Consider the following 20,705-nt stretch of genomic DNA (forward strand, 5'->3'; position numbering starts at 1 on the left):
ACTGGGTAGTACCGAAAGTCCTTAAATAAGCTAACCATGTAGAATTTAAGACAAACTATTTCTTTCATTTACAACATCATTTTGTGTAGATTTTTGTTAAATGTCACACCATTATTTAATGTAGATTCCAATTATATGTCCATTTATTTACCAGGTATAATCTTTATAGTCCTAACTGTACCCCATATTCTGATAATTATACGGGAAAACCGAAGGTTTTTCCGTCTATAGATAATGTGTACGTGTATATATGTCAAAGTAAACCTATATACCGTTCAACTTGGGAATATGTTCTATACCTTCACCGGTTTTGTTGTTGTTGTTCTCCCATAATTCTATTGGACCTGCTGCCGTGCTTGCGCAATAAATAATTTTCAGGACGACATTTGATAAAATAAAATTTCTTATGAACGATCGGGCGCTGCATTATTAAAACAAAGTATTCTATCCAGTTGAAAATTCGCGGTATCAATAGAAATCGGTGTTATTCGGGTTTCTTCATGAAACAAGTTTATGGATGATTCAAGCGGCCCGCTTTTTGTTTCCAATAATGAATTATGATGTAAGCTACATTACTGCACTGTTTGAATAACAAAACCATTGTTTATTTATTTCTTTGAATGTAGAAAAGCCAATAATTTCAAAAATGTCAATGTAAAACGAATATAGACACGCTGTCCTAACAAAATTTATTTGTATACATAATTTTATCACATGTTTATGTCACAAATCATTGTGGTCCAGTGGTTAGCGCACATATTTTCCATGCGCGAGGTCCGAGTTCGAATCTCGTAAGGTGCCTCATTTTTGAGTCGGCTAAACGCTGTCAAGCGTTTGACGAGTCCTTGCTATCGCACGATTTCTCATTCTTAAATGGCCTCACAACACAGCGAAGTGATGTAGTTCCATTGGATTGTCTCTAATTTCAAAGAGTTCATTGATCGAATGAAGTTCATTTATGTCAATCCTATTTGCTATGACCAATATACGATGTAATCTGTCATATTTATGACTTGTAATTGTGCAATACTCGAATAAAACCACGTATTTTCTTCCGCGGTAACTCATTAAGCATAAACACGCATAACGATTCTGCGGGATTTGGTAATACATTTGCGCATATGATTATGGTGACGAATTTTATGCCCTTTTGTCACAAAATAGCAAATATGATGTTCACAAATTCAAATAAAAACTGCATATTAACTTATTAGCCAAATTATCCATTTGTTACCCTGTCCGTTTCAAAAAATAATCTTTAAAATCATTGCGCAAATAACAAATATATTGTGCTGTGCATTTTATGAATTGCGCAGACTTACAAAGCTTGCGTAACATCCAGCGAAAGACAAAATAAATTTCCAGAACATACTGCTAGTATTTTTTTGAGTGGGTACCTCTGAAAGCATTGGAATGTCTCTTATCAAAGAGTTTACCACATCGATGAAATTAAATTATGACAGCTTCATTTTAAATGACCCGAATAAGATATGTGCAGTACGTTAATCCTTCCGCGAGACTTCGCGGATGAATCCTAACTACATTCTGGACACTTCTCGGCAAACACGTGTGACCTGTTTATAACAATGCTTCTACGACTTCGCGTGGGTTGAATTTTGTAGTCAGTAAACGGATAAATTATCGGAAGAAGAAGCTCTTACTGGTTTGTTTAGTTACTACTGATATTAAAAATGATATTAAATCTTATTTTTCGAGAAATAAACAAATCGGCGAAACATTAAATTGTATTTTCTTGTAGTTTTTGAAATCGAAAGTAGATCGTCTATGTTTGGCTGCTTTGACGAAACGAAACAACTTTTTTATGAAAAGATTTAAATAAGAGGTAATTTACCCGTAAACTTCAATGTCAGATACTGCCAATTGCTGCTAAATGTCTTCGTATCATCACAGTTTGTAAAATATATTGTTGAAACTGGAGAAAAGTGTAATCGTATACGGATATAATATTTTGGGTAAATATCGAGCTGTGTTATGAAATTTTAACATTCAAGTCACATACATGATAGATATTATTGTAACAGAAATGATTCTAGAATTTATTTTTATTACACCTACATATAATCTATGTCAGACTCGTATTCTAGTCCTGAGGCATGATCTGAAAGTAAAAAGATGAAGTGACAGTCATACTTTGGATATTGTAATACTAGAAAGAATCTAGATCGTAACCTTTCTGGAATTTTGACTGGTTTGGATAATTTGCTTACGATTCAGGTTCGCAAAAAATGAAACCGTCACCCATTCTGCTTTTCATGATGACACATGGCTTGATTTTTGCAGTCAGTAAGCGGATAAATTATCCCGAGAAAGAGCTCTTACTGATTTGTTTAATTACTACTGATTTTAAAAATGATTTTATTTCTTATTTTTAGAGAAATAAACAAATCGGCGAAACATTAAATTGTATTTTCTTGTAGTTTTTGAAATCGAAAGTAGATCGTCTATGTTAGAGTGCTTTGACGAAACGAAACAATTTTTTTTATGAAATGATTTAAATAATTTCACCGTAAACTTCAATGTCAGATACTGCCAATTGCTGCTAAACTGTCTTCATATCATCACAATTTGTAAAACATATTGTTGAAACTGGAGATTTTGGCAGTATAAAAAGTATAATCATATCCGGATATAATATTTTGGGTAAATATCGAGCTGTGTTATGAAATTTAAACATTAAAGTAACAGACATGATAGATATTATTGTAACAGAAATGATTCTAGAATTTATTTTTATAATACATACATAGAATCAATATCAGACTTATATTCTAGTGCTGAGGCATGACCTGAAAGTAAAAATATGAAGTGACAGTCATTCATACTTTGAATATTGTAATACTAAAAAGAATCTAGGTAATATTTAGAAATTGAAACATAAAATTTTCAGTTAGAAATCGCACCAAAGGCTGTATCAAGGGTCTACATTTTCAAAATTTCCTTGTGGTGATATCCCAAACCCTACTTGCAGGAGGGGGTATCCTCCCACACCTTCCCCCCCCCCCCCCCCCATATTGCCACTTTACAGTTTGATACATTTGCCCTTTTACCACCTGCCACAATGCCCATTTCAAAATCTGACTGCAGCTCAAAGCGGGAAGGAACACCCCTCCCACACCCACCCTGCTACCGACCACGTAAAAATGGCTCAAACATTTTTTCAGCCAGTCTGGGCCTGTCTGTCTACATGAATCAAAACGGATAATTGAAAGTACATAGACTTGGGGGACTACTGACATGGTTTTGAAGGGGTTAACAGGTCTGAAATAGAATAAATGTTGGTTTTAACTAAAAAAGAACTGCATTTATTAATATTGGTTATCTTTTCCGAAATTGGTAGCTAGTCCGAGTAACTTCTCTTAGTTTCGAATGCGCAATTTTCCTGTCAGTGTAAACATTCATGACACTATATATTGACACTCAGCAACATTTACATATCTTTAAACGCAAAAGTAAGTATACTTTAAATTCACATCCTTATAATATGATTGAACAATACCTAGCGTGTGACACGGTTATTGCCAGGCCCTTATCTGTAAAATATCTGAACAGTTCTTTCGTCCATCCGTTACAAATTGTATGTGGCAATCCGCGCTATAAAATTTCAATATATAAATTTTCATATTCAAATTTTATCATGTGCGAATATATACCAGCCGATAATTGCTGTTTTGGTAATGCCGGAGGCAAATGTTTACTGGAAAAATATTTATAGTCATGGGCAGTATCTTAGTGTCACCTGTCAAATTGTAGTTTGTACTTTCAACATTTTTATTTTTGCGAACCACTCTTCAATTTTAGAGAAATATATTGGGTTTAAATACTTGTATAATGTCAATCAAAGTTTTACTAGGCATCGATTGAATGTCCATTTCATCTATTGTAACAAAATCTCTGTTCAGTTTGGGAAAAAAACTAAAACCAAACTGAAACTGATAGACTATACTACCAGTTCATCAATCAATAGCCGACTCTCAGGCCCTTCAGGCCTTTGATTTTTTTTTTCAGCTTAGGCCCAATTTAATTTTTTTTTCTTTATATTTATCACACTTTTTTCAATTACTGGAACACAAATCAATAATAAGTATAGTTAACCAATGTTCTGTCTGTAAATTTTGAACAAAATATTCGAAGGCATGAAAAAGCATAATTATATCGATATTGTTTATCTCCCCTCCCTTCCACAATCTTTCACATACATTGCAACTACTTTCTAAAAGTCAATTCATTGACTAGAGTTTTAGTAAAATTACACTTGGAAAAAAATGTTGGCTATAAACTTGAAAGGCTCACTACGATCACTATCAAGCTAAGAAATTAACCTTAATCATATTCAAAAAAAGGTCCCAGACTGTTAGCAGTTAGGTAAATTAAATTGAATTTCGACCAAGAGTGTTTGTGTTATATATAAAATTCTGGTCAAGAACTTTTTACAATGAATTTGAAATAAGAATTTCACAAGTAAATGGTTGTTTGTCATTCTCACATACACGAGTTTTACCATAGCTGTATTAGTGGAACACAATTTGTCCTAAAAGAGTGTCATTTGACAATAATGGCATTTAAAAGAATTAAAATAGTCTGTGTTTAGGATAGCAGGATTATGTAAGTTCCGGTATCTATACTACAAAAGAATATCAGAACAAGATGATATTGAATGTGATGTTACGCAGGCATAATGTGTAAATTGTTGTGTTTTATTTTTTGGATTGTTTTGTCGTTTTTAGAAACTATTTGTTTGTAACAAATGAACTGAAAAGAATATGTGCATTTCCGGATTCAGAAATTTGTAATAGAGAAACAAATTGATAGCAAAGGCATGATCGTTGTAAACAGAAACAAAATTGGTAATATTATGTATAAATAAATGACTTGCATTTATCTGTATATAATAAAATATTTATCCAAAACTACTGAGGAAGAGTGTGTTTTACGCATGCTCACTGACAACACATAAAGGCCTGATATTGGGTCCATTTTGAATGACTGTTGCACCATATATAATACTATGAGGAAAATTTTGTAAATGACAAAGTGTTTGAATTTATCAATGTTCGTACAGACCCCATTTTACATACCCCTTTCCGACGCTTACTTCGTGTGAGTTAAAATTTGCTTACTAGATATAAATTTGAATTATGTAAAGTTTTCAGCAAAAGCATTATTTTGATACCAATAAATGATAACAATTTGCAGAAATAAAAAAGTGACAGGTCAAAAATCCCCCGTTATCTGTCCGGGTTTATGCAACAGTTTCGTTTTTGTTGTGTTGAGCGACATGTGAAGTTTCCACTTTTCTCTATTTTATCATCAGTACAACTAATGGTGCATTTTGGGACTAGATTCTGTGCACCCAAATATCACTATTATCTTTAACTCATGAACACTATTTTCCATTGTCTGTCTAGTCTTGATACATTTGAAGAAATGATTAGATCTATGTTCATTTAAACAAAACTTTTTAAAACATTTCCCCTTCTTATTTTTATAACAATAGCAAAACCATCAGGCTTACTGTCAAAACTGAAAGCCAAACAGAAAATATCAGAAAGAACAATTTAATGCAGAAAAAAAGAAAAAATCCGTATCACTATCACTAGGTTTTCCCGTCAGATAGGCAGCGCCTAATTTCATATTATTTCTATACCAAAGAAGGAAATTAAGGGAAGGGAACTATATTTTTTTGCAATAATATATACTGAATATACCAATTACCGGGATATACATATTACCGCGAATGTCCTGTTTTGACACTTAACAAGAAAATTGCTTTACAATTTTTCTCTCATTATTAATGCTCAATGTGCTCAGATTTTTAGCAAAACTATTTTTGAAAATTGGAATGTCTTTCTTTTTATTTCACACTGATCTCAGAAATTAAGGAATTTAGCTAAGTGACTGGTCATTATGGTTAATCTTTGCAATTTTTCTCCACAAATTTTCATTAAACTTGCTTATTTCTGCCATATCTTTTTCATATTTAGTTTGGCCCATTGTAAAATAGAAATGCTTTCTTTGTCTTAGATCAATTTAACAACTTCTTTAGATTGAAAGTTGAAATTCACGGTAATAGGTATATGCCAGAAAATGCTAAAATTCTCCACCTCTGTTCTTTGAATGACAGTAGTGGAACTTTTTCCTGGGGTTTTGACGATTTTTTGCCAAAAGTCTTAAGCTAAAATATAAATTAATTAAACAGAATAAAAATTATCCTTTCAAACAATCATTTTGTTATAAATAGAGTCCACTGAATTTAAGACTCACGGTAATTGGTATACCCAGTATACATTAAAAAAAAGTCCTTATATGTGCTTTAGCCGATGGAAGTTTGTATCCAGTTATTTAGTGTATTTATGCCTGTGGGTCATTTAGTGTGCTGTGACCTAAAATATTGAAGAAAGACTACTCCTACTTGACTGTTTGGCTACCAAAATAATCCGTTAGAGTGAATTCCCCTTTACAACCTTGACCTTACCAATTAAGAAATGGAAGTTCTGTTTTGAACAAAAAAAGTTTTTGTTTACTTCAGGAGTTGTTCAGAAGTTTCTGATTGTCCTAAAAGTAAGTGAAAAATGTGAAATACATTTTACGTTGTGTAATATTTTTCATAGATATGTGAAACCAGCCTTGACATTGGATTTAACAACTCCAGTTTATCTACATGGCTATCTATTTTATTGTTTCTTACGTTTTAGTACAGTTTTGACTCACTGTTTCTTTTGTTTTAATGATCCTGACACATAATGTGAAATAAGACAGTGCATGTCTTATTGGAAATTCTTAATTTCATAAGAATATATATGAGCCGCGCCATGAGAAAATCAACATAGTGGGTTTGCAACCAGCATGGATCCAGACCAGCCTGGCTGGTCATCCGCGCAGTCTGGTCAGGATCCATGCTGTTTGCTTTCAAAGTCTATTGCAATTAGAGGAACTGTTAGCGAACAGCATGGATCCAGATCCGTGCAGGTAGCAATGCAAACTCCGCTAGGTGGCGCTGGCGTAGTGTTTTTCCCGTACTATTTTTGGCTGACCTCATTTTTGGTATCATTTCTTACGGTCGATTTCGCTTATAAAACATGCAAAAAGCTGGGAACCACCGTGCTATATATGGAGAAAAAAGAAGTCCGCAGCGGGAAATGGTACCCCTTTGTAAATTATTGCGCAAAAACATAAACAAATCATTATATAAAGTTTTCATCAAGTCGGAAATTTGTGAAAACGGTGCCTTTCGCGGAAATTTCTGGCTTTAGGAGGTATATCGATCATTGTTCTACTTAAAAAAACATAGTTTCCTAACGGAAACCACCGTAAAAGAGTAGTATTTTGTCATTTTCTGAAGCCTGTGCAGATAGCCACGAACGGCAACTCTTCATGTTTCGAACGTAAAACGCGCACTTGCTACTGACACCGGTACGATTAATTTCATAACATTGAATCGAGTTTGCAGTATTTTATACCATTCAGAATTAGTTGTAAGTGTTTTTACTGGAGTTGTAAATGCAAGTGTACATAAATTACACAATGCAAATAGAAATTAACAAAGTAAACGAGAGAATGCAACAAAATCACGGGTAGAAATTGTCGAGTTGTTTCGTCACCATAAACTTTCGTTCCCATTATGTAACAACTACGCCGTAGTAAATATTTACGTTTTTTACAGCTGAAACAGTTATAACAACGCATAATACATGGAAGACTATTTAAAATGTTAAATATATCATGTTTTTTACATTTAATTTTACCTTTTTCAGTGACAATAAATTGAAAAAATGTTGTTCCCAATCCACACCCCGGCCCAGTCTCATAACACTCTCACTTCAGTGACTGCATGACTCTGTCTGGTATGTGTTATATCATGAATCTAGCATGACCCAGCAATGAAGCCATTTGTGAAATTTACTGAATGTTATGACAAAACAATAAGGTTCCATTAATGTCAAATTGTTAAAATCTTTATCGACTGTTGAAAGGAAAAATGTATTAAGAAATGCTAGAATCAAAATATAGCATGACATAAAGCCATATTAGAATAACCAGTAATACATAATTTTAGTCATTACATTTTCAGCGCTGTTCAACTTGTTCTAGTTGAGTTTTTAATACAATCATTTTTGTTCATGTTACAAAGCATGCATTTTCCATCAGTTCCAGTTAAAACAATTCTTACAGTCAAACCTGTGCTAAATACCACCCCAGAACAATAGCATCTTTCCAGAAAGACCACTCTGAAAGTCTCCTTGAATATTACTCTTCAGTAAGTTATACTGCATACACAATATATACAACAGCCTGGCTCTTTTAGTAGTTCCCAGGGTGGTCTTTAAAGACAGGTTTGACTGTAAATACATTGGATAAGATTATAATTTTCTCAAGAGTTACTAAATTAACCCCTCTATTGAAAACTGGACTTAAAAACTTAGTTTTGGCTGTGATTGTTTCATCAGATTTTCACACATAAAAAAACACCATAATTTTATACAATTTCCTATGATATTTATTGATAATGCAGCAAATAAAACCTGATCTTAGACAATATTCCAATGAAAATAACATTCAATAGTTAGTGATAGAGTAACTTTTTTATGCCCCCGGCATCTACTGATGCGGGAGGCATATAGTGATCGTCCTGTCCGTCCATCCGTCCGTACGAGGTTAACCAAATTGGACCGTTTCGTCTAGCATCAATACCCCTTATTAGAATGACTTGATACTAATGCAGATGTAACCTGTGAACATTCCTCATCTTCAGACATCACCTGACCTCAGCTTGACCTTGACCTTGACCTCATTTTGGACTTGGGTTATTTTATATGGGCCATCTCTTGGTTAACCAAATGGGACCGTTTCGTCTAGCATTAATACCGTTTACAAGAATGATTTGATACTAAAACAGATGAAACCTGTGACCATTCCTCATCTTCAAACATCACCTGACCTCAGTTTGACCTTGACCTCGTTTTGGACTTAGGTTACTTTGTATCGACAAGAATGCCACTGGGGGCATCAAGCGTTTATTGAACGCAGCTCCTTGTTTGGGATTTACTTGAATATTTGTGGCCTACTGAAAACACGTTGTCTGATACACTATATTTGTGACCGGAATACGACCAAGGAATAACAGAAAAGGCCTAGGTATATAGACTTTTAGTGCTCTCTTATACTATATATACTACTGGGGTCAAGTATGATTGTTTTTGTGTCAGATTTTTAAATAAATGTCATTGTTTTGGTATCAGGTTGTTTTTCGGGCTAAATTTTTGAAAAACGGCTTTATGAGCCTTAAAACGCCCATATTTGCATGTATATATTTTTTCTAAGTATTGTGGTAACTCTTTTTTTTTCACTTCCATGTTGTTCTGGGGTACAAACTCTTATGAAAAAATGACATTTTAAGTGTAAAAGTCTGGTTTATAAAAATCTCATTGCATTGCTAGTGCAGGCTGGTCTGGATCCATGCTGGTCGCAAAGCCACTATGTTGCTTTTCCCATGGCACGGCTCAATTATCTATTTTTTCACAGATTTGGCAGCTAAAGTTTGCATCCATTGCAGTAGTCCAAATAATATGGTTAAAACATAACAGTAAAACACATTAATAAAACGTAAACACTGTTATGTTTCATTTTGGCTACCTCGCTATATTTCAGGGTTTGAATTTAAGCTCGCATACTCGCGAAATGCGAGTGCAAATTTCAAACTGCGAGGTGAGATTTCAAACACCAGCATTTTTTTGCGAGCAAAAATTTTTGGCCGAATAATGTGCATTTCTAACGGTGTCTCGATCTTACACTGTTCTTTCTTTAACAACTCGCGGTCATTGCAGCGCATTGTCATTTGCAGAACGAATTTCGGAGCACTCTTTCATCTTTCGTCGTAAATGGAAGTTTACACTCGATACATGTCCCGTGCAAATGTCTTTTCAACTGCTGACAAGTACCTGCGCTAATTTTGATGACGTTGACAGCATCCGGTGGGTTTTTGGTAATCTATAATAAGTTACTATTTACATAGCGCAGATACGATTGGCTTGACTCGTCACGTGGATGTTTGTGTTAATGTTGTAATAAAGTGACAAGTCGCGGAAAATGCAAGTTGTTTTTTCATTTAGCAAGTTAAAAAAAATACCACTTGCGAAAAAATGCAAGTAGAAAATCTGGCTAAATTCGAACCCTGTATTTACGTGTCGCCATTACACTCAGTACAGCTGACAGTACGATTGGTATTTATTGATCACGTGACACGAATCAGAGCCATGTAAAATTTGTGTAAACTGTAGGGTGCATTGTTTAAAATAGTGACAGACTTGCGTTTTGCCGTTTATTTAAACATCAGTTGAATGGAAGGATAAAATGGATATTCTTTCCAGGTATCTTAAAATTTCACTAATATTTTTGTTTTTTAGCTCACCTGTCACATAGTGACAAGGTGAGCTTTTGTGATCACTCTTCGTCCGTCATCTGTGCATGCGTCCGTCAACAATTTCTTGTCTGCACGATAGTGGTTTCATTTATGATTTTATTTTAACCAAACTTGCACAAAACTTGTATCACCCTAAGATCTTGGTTCCTTTCTTGAACTGGCCAGATCCCATTATGGGTTCCAGAGTTATGGCCCCTGAAAGGGCCAAAATTAGCTATTTTGACCTTGTCTGCAGGCACAATAGCAGCTTTATTTATGATTTGATTTTTACCAAACTTGCACACAACTTGTATCACTATAAGATCTCGGTTCCTTTGTTGAACTGGCCAGATCCCATTATGGGTTCTAGTGTTATGGCCCTTGAAAGGGCCAAAATTAGGTATATTGACCTTGTCTGCACAATAGCAGCTTTATTTATGATTTGATTTTTACCAAACTTGCACACAACTTGTATCACCATAAGATCTTGGTTCTTTTTTTTGAACTGGCCAGATTCCATTATGGGTTCCAGAGTTATGGCCCCTGAAAGGGCCAGAATTAGCTATTTTGACCTTGTCTGCACAATAGCAGCTTCATTTATGATTTTATTTTAACCAAACATGCACACAACTTGTATCTCCACAAGATCTTGATTCTTTTCTTGAACTGACCAGATTCCTTCATGGGTTCCAGAGTTATGGCCCCTTGAAGGTCCAAAATTTGCTATTTTGGCTTTTGCAGCCATATGGAGACTTCATTTATGGTTTGATTTGATATAAACTTCCAAAATATCTTCAACAACAATAAATCTTGGATTCCATGATAAATCTGTCAGATCCAAAAATTATTTTATATCTGATTACCTCCCCTGATTGTAATCAAAATGGATTTATATCCGTAAGTCCTTACATGACTTATTTGAAATTTCATTATTGTCATTAGTTGGACTGAGACAATCAGGGTAGATAACTATGGACTGATTTTATGTCAAATTACCTCCCTTTATTTCAAATTAAAATGGGTATTTCTCTGTAACTAATGAAGATACTGATCTGAAATTTCAACACAGGGCTTTTTCACCCTATCTCACGGGGCCGAATATCGGGCCCATTCCCAATGCCAAATATGCTCTATTTTTCCCAATCTGGAGCAAAAAATTCCCAATCCAATGAAAAATTTCCCAACTGAAATCAGTTACTTTCTGTTTTTCTATAATAATTCTTGCACAATTAGTTTTGTTTGCCAAGTAAATCAAACAAAATGTTGGAAAAACCAACTCGTTTCTATTTTTAGTAACATCTGCAACCTCGGCAAAAAATAATTACAAGATTTTGCTGAAGAAATGTATGATTTGTATGCAAAAACCTCTCAAAATGCATAAAAACACAAATATTAATTGAATAAAGTACCCAAAACATGTTGACAGGTAGTTCTTATACCATTAAAATCAATTGTCACATATTTTCGCGACCCAGTTTTTACACTTTTTTACACTCGAAAATACAGGCACTTTGCCATTCTACTTTTTGGATATTTTCAGTTATAACTTTGGTGAAAACAAACTGTAAACAAAAATTTTAGCACAACAAATAAAGAGTTACTGTATTATTAGGCAATATTGGAACACAATCCTGAAAAAAAATACTCAAAATTTCAAAAGGGGATACTGTCTACCAGTAAAATTTGAAACTGAAAATTTAAACTAATATATATTAATTAAAAACTCACTTAATTTGTCAGTATATTTTCCCAAATTTGACAATTGACCGTGTTAAAAATTCCCAAAATGACAAGGGGCCTTTTTCCCAAAACCACCTGAAAAAGCCCTGCAACAGGTGGACTTGGAGAATCAGTGAAGATACATATTGACAAATTACCTCCCTTTATTTTTTATCTAAATGAATACACCTTAGCAGCTTCTAATGAGATTGGTTTGAAACGATCATATCATTTTGAGCAATGGTACTCAGGTGAGCGATATAGGGCCATCATGGCCCTCTTGTTAATAGTTAAAATGTAATTTTTAAATCGCTGCGTACAGGAGTTCCATTTGACCCGGGACCCCGGGTCTGGACCCGGGAGATATTCAAAAGATGCTCAAAGGACCCGGCATGATAAATGCCTGTGCGTCACTCTGGATCCAGAGGCATTTTCCTTTGATAATCCTTCCTGTTTCCATTCATTTCCTACAGTAAAACTATGTCCACGATAAACACGTGTATTCAAAATAAACACTTGGGCGATGCCCTCCTGCCTTTGATCTTCTGCTAAATCCCGCCCTTTATCATGTGGACTTGCCTGGCCGATTTTTCTTTATCAGCAAGTTACGTCATGGCGAGTGCACATAGGTAATGAGAATCAGTGAAGTGTTAAGATTAATTAATAAAGCGTATTGATTGTGTACTGGCAAAAAGGCGCCAATTATTAAATTATCTGTATTAAAGCTGATTACCAAGCATGTGAAAAGTGCCCTGCAAGATTTCTTCATGCAGACTTTAAATTAGACCATTGTTTAGTGATCAAACCTTAATTTCAACAAGAAAATCCACAAATTGTAATGAATTTGGAAAGCAAAAAAATTCTAAAATTCACTGAAAAAACTGACTTTCAATGCAATTTTTAATGAAAAGTAGCATCATTCTTTGAGGAACTATCTCAGGTTTACCTTAGTGGACCAAGTTAAGTGAACAAAAACAACATTCAGACGACATTCAGAAAGTGTACCAGTATCCGGATAGTACATTTTGGATACATTTTTGTACCCCCCGACATCAAAGTTGTAAGGGGGGGGGGGGTATACTGGTTTCAGGTTGTCTGTCTGTCTGTCCGTCTGTCTGTCTGTCCGTAGACGCAGTCTTGTGCGCTCCATCTCTCCTTATCCCCTTGACAGAATTTAATGAAACTTCACACAAGTGATCAGTACCAACAGTAGTTGTGCATGGGGCATGTTAGGTTCTTTTAGAAAAAAAATTTGCAGAGTTATGGGACTTTGTTTTTTTGTTACTATACTATATACATAGACACAATCTTGTGCGCACCATCTCTCCTCATCCCCTTGACACAATTTAATGAAACTTCACACAAGTGATCAGTACCAACTGTAGTTGTGCATGGGGCATGTTAGGTTCTTTTAGAAAAAAAAATTGCAGAATTATGGGACTTTGTTTTTTTGTTACTATACTGTATACATAGACACAATCTTGTGCGCACCATCTCTCCTGATCCCCTTGACACAATTTAATGAAACTTCACACAAGTGATCAGTAACAACAGTAGTTGTGCATGGGGCATGTTAGGTTCTTTCAGAAAAAAAATTTGCAGAGTTATGGGACTTTGTTTTTTTGTTACTGTACTATATACATAGACACAATCTTGTGCGCACCATCTCTCCTCATCCCCTTGACACAATTTAATGAAACTTCACACAAGTGATCAGTATCAACAGTAGTTGTGCATGGGGCATGTTAGGTTCTTTCAGCGACAAAAATTGCAGAGTTATGGGACTTTGTTTCTTGTTAAAATACTATGTACATACAGTCTGCATATGCAATCTTGTGCATGCCTAATCTACCAAACCCTTACACACAATTTAATGAAACTTCACACAAGTGATCAGTACCAACCCTAGTTGTGCATGGTGCATGTTGCATTCTTTTAGATAAATATTCTGCATAGTTATGGGACTTTGTTTTTTGTTACTTTACTGTATACATACAGTCTATATACATACAGTCCACGTAATTATGCAATCTTGTGTGCGTCAAATTGCAATGTACTGTGTCAGTGCATGCGGGGGGTACATTCATCACCTTTAGTGATAGCTCTAGTTACAGAGTGTTTTAGCACTTCTGTTAAAAAATGAAAATATTGAAGAAAAACCTCATCAAATTAACATGAATTTTGATAAACATTAATTTGCAATATGATTATATGACCTGAAACAGACATTATGCTGTAACATGTTCTTGGTTTTATTGTTTTATAAGCTTTTTATTACGTGGTATAATACTATAACTATGTGAGAAAATATAGTCAATTAAATCGACATGTTGGGACAGGACTCCTGTATTTTGGAAAAGGACCCTTCAAAATATGGACCCAATGGTCCTGGGACTCTTGGATTTTCAGGTCTAGTGGAACCCCTGTGCATAGCATTGTCACGGAAGGTTCAACACAGAAAAGGCCCTTTGTTGTACGCGGAGGAGAGATATTGACCTATGCAAAAATTATTACAATATTGCGACTTGCTTACAATTAGTTGGACTACAATTGCAGTTGCATAGATTGCATACGCCTCAACCTAGTGTAGCGTCGCTGAGTGCGGAGGTCGTGGTTCGATCCCGGCGAGTCAACAAAGACTAAAAATGTACATAGCTCCTTGCTTGCTCACATTAAGGAAATGCTCTCTCTCATACCTCGTGCGGTGGGTCATCGATGGGTGTCGAGAGTGATAAAAGTGAAATCCCTTTGCAACGCTAAATATTCTGTAACTATGCAGTTGCAGAATGCACATGGTGACAGTTTATACACTAAGTTTTATGGCTCACTGATTTTGAAAAAATCTGCAGTTTGTTCACTTGATCACCATGTCGCATTACGTGTTAATTTTTTAGCTCCACCCTTTTCTCAAAAAACTATTAGAGCTAAGCTTTGAAACTTTGCACTTTTATTTATCATCATTAGGTGTCTATGTATGCCAAGAACCATAACTTTGATATGCATTGTGTCAGAATTATGGCCCTTTTTGTACTTGAAAAGTTTGAGCTTCTTGGTTAAAATGTTTGTTTACGTCCACTTTTCCCAAAAACTATAAGAGCTACAGCTTTGAAACTTTGCACACTTGTTTATCATCATTAGATGAGTAAGTAGACCAAGAACCATAATAACATGCATTTTATCAGAGTTATGGCCCTTTTTTTTTGGATGCAAAAAATCAGTATTTCAGAATCATGTTTTTTGTTTAAGTTCACTTTCTTGAATACTTACTATAACTTTGAGTAAGAAGGCCAATAACTGTAACTCTTTTATTACATACTGTCCAGCACTTGCAGATGAGTGATGGCACCCGCAGGTGGTGGTTGCTCTTGTTTGTTGTAACAGACTAAGGATTTACAGGCTTTGTCATGCTTTGTTAGTTTAGACTTTAGTACTCTTATGTTTTCACAATTTTTCAACTTAGATTTCGGAATAAAGAGCCTTATTTTACCAAATGTCTTCTGGTACATACTAATTTTGCAAAGGTAAATGTAAGCTTTATTTGACGTTGCATATAATTCAACCCATTTTAACTAGAAGACATGGATGATTATACAGTATTTAGAAAGCTAATGTAGGACCAGCCACTGGAACTGTCTGTATGATCAGAAACTAAAAGTTTCACCAATTTTATGATCATTGTCACTATAGGGCTGTACCAGTACTGTCATTTAATCATGCTGAGTAGAGGCAGGTAAAAAATTTATATTGACCAGTACACATGGTAATCATGTTCTAGTTTAAAATAAATCTGTGTAATTTATTCTTAATTGTTTCAAAAATGAACCCATTACATTTCATTTCTCAAAAGTTATTACTAAAGATAAAGGCATGTGCTTCGAAAACGTTCGATAACCCGGATAATGTATTGTAGACTGGTATAGATTTTTTCGCCTACGGAAATGCGTGTTGTCGTACATCCGGAGAAGATTAGAAAACCATTCCGCAATTGTAAACAAAATTTGGTGAAAAATGCTTTGCCAAGAATTTTCGCCAAAAGTGATTTTTCATCGCCAAATTATTACGATTTTCGCCAATGGCGATTTTTGGCGAGCGACAGCACGAGCCCTGATAACGCTCTAAAGGCCACATTTTCTACTTGATTTTCATAAAACTTGTCGAGAGTGTTTGTATTTATGAAACCTAGGTCAAGTATGAAAGTGGATTATTTAGGTCAAAACTAGGTCACCAGGTCAAATCACAGAAAGACATTGTTAACTTTGAAAAGACCACATTTTCTACCAGATCCTTATTATATTTGAGTGGAATGTCTGTCTGTTTAAAATCTAGGATAAATTTGTAAATGGATCACTTGGGAAAATACTGTCATTAGCTCAAATCATAGAAAAAAATACTTAAACACTTTAGAGCCCACTTTTTTTAAATGTCTGTCTGCATGATATCTAGGTCAAGTGCAAGAGTGGGATATCATAGTTAAGTTGAGGTCAGATGAGCAAAACAGGGCTTTCAGGGACTTCTTTTAAAAAAAACCCCCAAAAAACATAGAAGTTCCTTAGTGAAATTTGGAGAGAAAAAATGATAAAAATTGGTGCAAGGATTGTATTAAAAAGAAGTTCCCAATGGCCATTTATAGAGAAAACAGGACATTTTGAAATACAGAATTTCTTTACTGATAAAGTTGTTGACTTGAGAGTGTGACATCATATACAGTGTCAAATGGCAGCAAAATCAGCCCTATATCATTGACTGGTATTGGAGAGGTAGTCGTAAATAATGGACAAGTGGAGTCAGATAATTCAGTTACATGGACCTCATTAATAGTTCCCAGGACATTACAATCACTCCTTTTTCACTTAAGGTGGATTTACACCAAACCTTTTTACAAAATCTCCAAAGAATTCCTTCATAAAAGGAAATGGCAGCCTGCTATATATATATTACAAGGACCTTTTTTCCATATAACCAGATATAAAATTTTATGTTACTTATTCAATGCAAAACATTTTTTTTCTGGAAATTGAAATTTTACTAGTCTTTAGTTTGTTTCTGTAATTGTTGTTTCATTTGTTTAATTATTGAGAGAGCTCTAAGACTTCTTCATCCGCCTAATTAATAGAGACTGTTAGAAAGGGTTGTAAAACGATTATTTCTCTTTCTGGTCTTTAATTTTCTAGTTTTTGCTACCAGACTAATTAAGTGAATTTAAGGAAGGAATTGACAGGCAGACAGTGCTTGAAAATGAACAGAACATGACTAATATTTTTTTAGATTTATACATAGAATGTCATCAATACAAAATTTTCATTTATATCTACATCTGGTACATTTGTATATCAGTGAATTGGAAATGAAAAAAGATTGTATTGCTTATTTTCACAGTTTTTGGAGAGTGATGGCAAGGCCTTTTTGGATGAAAAAATGGCACCATAACAATTAATGCATGAAAAAAATTTGTTGAAAGAAAAGCACTATTTTTCATAAAAGTTTGTTAGTACATTAAAAAAAAATACAATGGCGTAAGTTTTTCTTGTGTTTTAAATGATTATGTTTTTTTAACTAAGTAGATCTAAATCAGTTAAATCGGACATTGAACGTACTGGAATGTGAAAAAAATCCCAAACTAAGTAATAATATTTGCTTTTACTTTGTCTGGCAAAGTATATCATAGAAGTATCACCTTAATTCCCTTTTGTCCTTAAATGTCAGTCTTCATCACAAATTATTGGCTCTAAAAGGATGGTAAATGTCCTCAAATCTCAGCCATTGACTTCTGTTTTCAGTCTAATGTCCTGGCTCTTTTGTTAGGTAATTATAGGCTACTTTATGATTATATGTTTTATTGGTGGTTTAGGAATTCCTGGAGGTAATTTTTCCTGTTTCTGATGAAATCTTCCTGTGTATAATATATTGCTTGTGACAGTCGGTATAATTTGATAAAATGCTACTATGTTTTCTTAGTCTAAACATGGAGAGAATTTCACTCAATGTTATAGCAGAGGAAGGTTTAATTTCCTTTTGGATAAGGTTGATAACTTCCCCATGAAATTAAATACGCATCATTTTCCTTATTTTAAAGGGACTTGTTCACAGGTTTTGTGCCCTCCCCCCACACTGCCATCCCTGGGGGCTGGGGGGATGCACTTAAATTTAACCTTGTCCTCATGTCAGTCCATAATTATGTCTGGATTAATTTTGTGTTTGCATATCTCAGAATATATTTGACATAGAGTCGATCAAACCTCATAGGATTGTTATTCAGCATGACTCTGTAGTTATGCTTCAGAGGTTTTGCTTAGGATTTTACTAAGCAAGACCAGAGTTATGGCCCTTGACCTAGTCAGAAATATGTTAAATGTTTTATTGATTTCTATAAAACTTTGTAATTGCTCCCCTTTAATATGAAAGTATTTAAAAAGCCAAATGATGACTTGACTAAAATCTGATTATCTACCTTTAGTTGCTTGTATTTCCAAATTAAATTGACACATTTTCCAAAATTTCACCAAGATACGTCTCAAGCTTGTGACCTTTCAAGATGTTGCAAAGTAATTTTTCACCTGTAATGATATTATTATGCTGATATCAGTGAAAAAATGCAGAATTTGTACCAGACATGCATTTCCACTGTAGAGCTGTAAAATATATTGTAAAAACTGTTCGTTGTATATATTAGAATGTGCTCATCATTAAACCTGCACTGTCTGGATTGGATAATAGCGAGAAAATGAGAACATAAAAAAACTGGTTACATACAAGCAACAAGTGGAAACGCATAAAGAAAGCATTCATTAAGAAATACATCCATAAAGTAGTTCACATGTAACCATATAAAAAAAAGATAAAAAGAGAATATCAAAATAGTTTTTGCACCTATGTGAACCAAACAGAGGCAAGGATATGATGTTAATGGGAGGGTATAATGATGTAAATTACATAAGGAGATAATGGAAATAATGTATTTCTGTGATAGACTGATGCTGTGCAGGATTATTTTGTTTACCATTCCTTCTCAATTTCTAAAATGGACCGGTCTTATCATTCAGTTTGGCAGTACCATTTATTATTCAAAGGGGTGTTCACTGAAAATTTACTGACTTAATAGCAAACAGTGCTGACCATGATCGGCCTGCTTATCTTGGTCTGCACTGGTCGCAAAGGCAAAATCACTTTCTGCCAGCAGGCTAAAGGTTAATTTGATAAAGGGTCGTGGGTAGACAGTTAGGCCCCCATGAAGTTGGATTAAAAGTTTTTTTACAAAGCAGTGTGATAGATGTATGTGTAGAAAATATTTCCAGTGTAGTTATGTGCAATCCATATTGCCATCTGATTGCTACTTGCCCCCAAAAAATGGCTAAAAAAGCCTCAGCATCCTTGTTGCACAATGTATATATAACATTGGGAAATAAAAACAAGTGAAAGTCAGTATTGAATATTTTCTAAAATAACCACTTTCACAAAATGCACTTTTTAACATTTTTCATGAATGAGTGATCACACTTTTATTCTGTTTAAAAAAAGCATTTTTTCTTGTAACTTTGAATTCAAAGTGCACTATAAACTTGTTCAAAGTAGAAATAAAATGATTGTTGGGTGATATATTTAACAGTCAGTATCCATTTGGAATTCCATAGAAATTGGCTTTATATGTTACTTCCTGAAATCAAATGTTATTGTATTTCTAACTCCACATTAACTTAGAACTTCACAGCAATGCTATTTTCCGGTTCTATAAATTAACTGGTACTTTAACATAAAGTGTTCATGTCAAAGACCAATTAAACAGGACACTTTAACTGTTTTCACATATACCATGTTCTCTATAGAAAATGCACACTCTTTCACTAACATCTAAAAAGGGAAGGAGTGCTCTTTTTTGCTCAGCTTGGTGGCCATGGGGTCTAGGTCCTGCGGAGTCATGACCCAGCCTTGTGACATATGACATCAGTTGTCCGTTTTTCCAGGAAGCGGACTCACTAGTGATTCAAATAAGTTTCAAGCTTTCATCATAGTGAAATGCTGTAAAGTGACACCCACCTTTACCCTGCCAAATTTCTATAATGGACCAGTCCATCTTTCAATTTAGACAGTACCAATAACTGTTAAAAGGGGTGCTTACCAAAAAGATATTGACTGAATTGCAAACAGTGCAGACCATTCTCAGTGCAGGCTGATCATGATCTACACTGGTCGCAAAGGCAGAACCAATTGTGTCCAGCCTGATGAGGGTTAAACCCATACATAACCAACCCTACTGTGGTATTTTGTAAGATTCTGTAGGTCATTTATTAAAGACATTATAAGTATGTCCCCCTCTTTCTTCCACTTCTTCAAATGAAACAAATAAAGTCCAAGTTTCCTCCGAGCACAGATGCTTTCTCTCCTTGGCCTGATGTAGATCTCCTGAACTGATTTTCCCTGGATTTAATTTCCTATCTGTGTCATGTAAAAACAAATTGAAGACAAGATTTTATTGTTTTGCCCTGTCATATGGTACATTTTATGGGCGGCTGGTGGGCTATAAAAATTCATAGGACATTTTTTGCTTTGATCTGTACTAAAACTGTTATGCTGA

The 20,705-nt window shown here is 34.6% G+C and overlaps 1 protein-coding gene across 9 annotated transcripts in view; it reads left to right on the top strand.

Annotated features, from left to right (window-relative positions):
* LOC123536773 (liprin-beta-1-like) overlaps positions 1-20,705 on the top strand; it is a 172,050-nt gene that overhangs the window by 51,625 nt on the left and 99,720 nt on the right. The window contains exon 1 of one of the 9 annotated variants that reach the window (XM_045320193.2): positions 6,475-6,579. The exons of the other annotated variants lie outside the window; for them this stretch is intronic. The gene's annotated coding sequence lies outside the window, so the exon portion shown is untranslated. Of the gene's footprint in view, positions 1-6,474; positions 6,580-20,705 lie in introns of those variants that run through there. 9 annotated transcript variants of the gene reach the window in all.

Source organism: Mercenaria mercenaria, chromosome 17, assembly GCF_021730395.1.
Source record: "Mercenaria mercenaria strain notata chromosome 17, MADL_Memer_1, whole genome shotgun sequence".
Classification (NCBI taxonomy): Eukaryota; Metazoa; Mollusca; class Bivalvia; order Venerida; family Veneridae; genus Mercenaria; species Mercenaria mercenaria.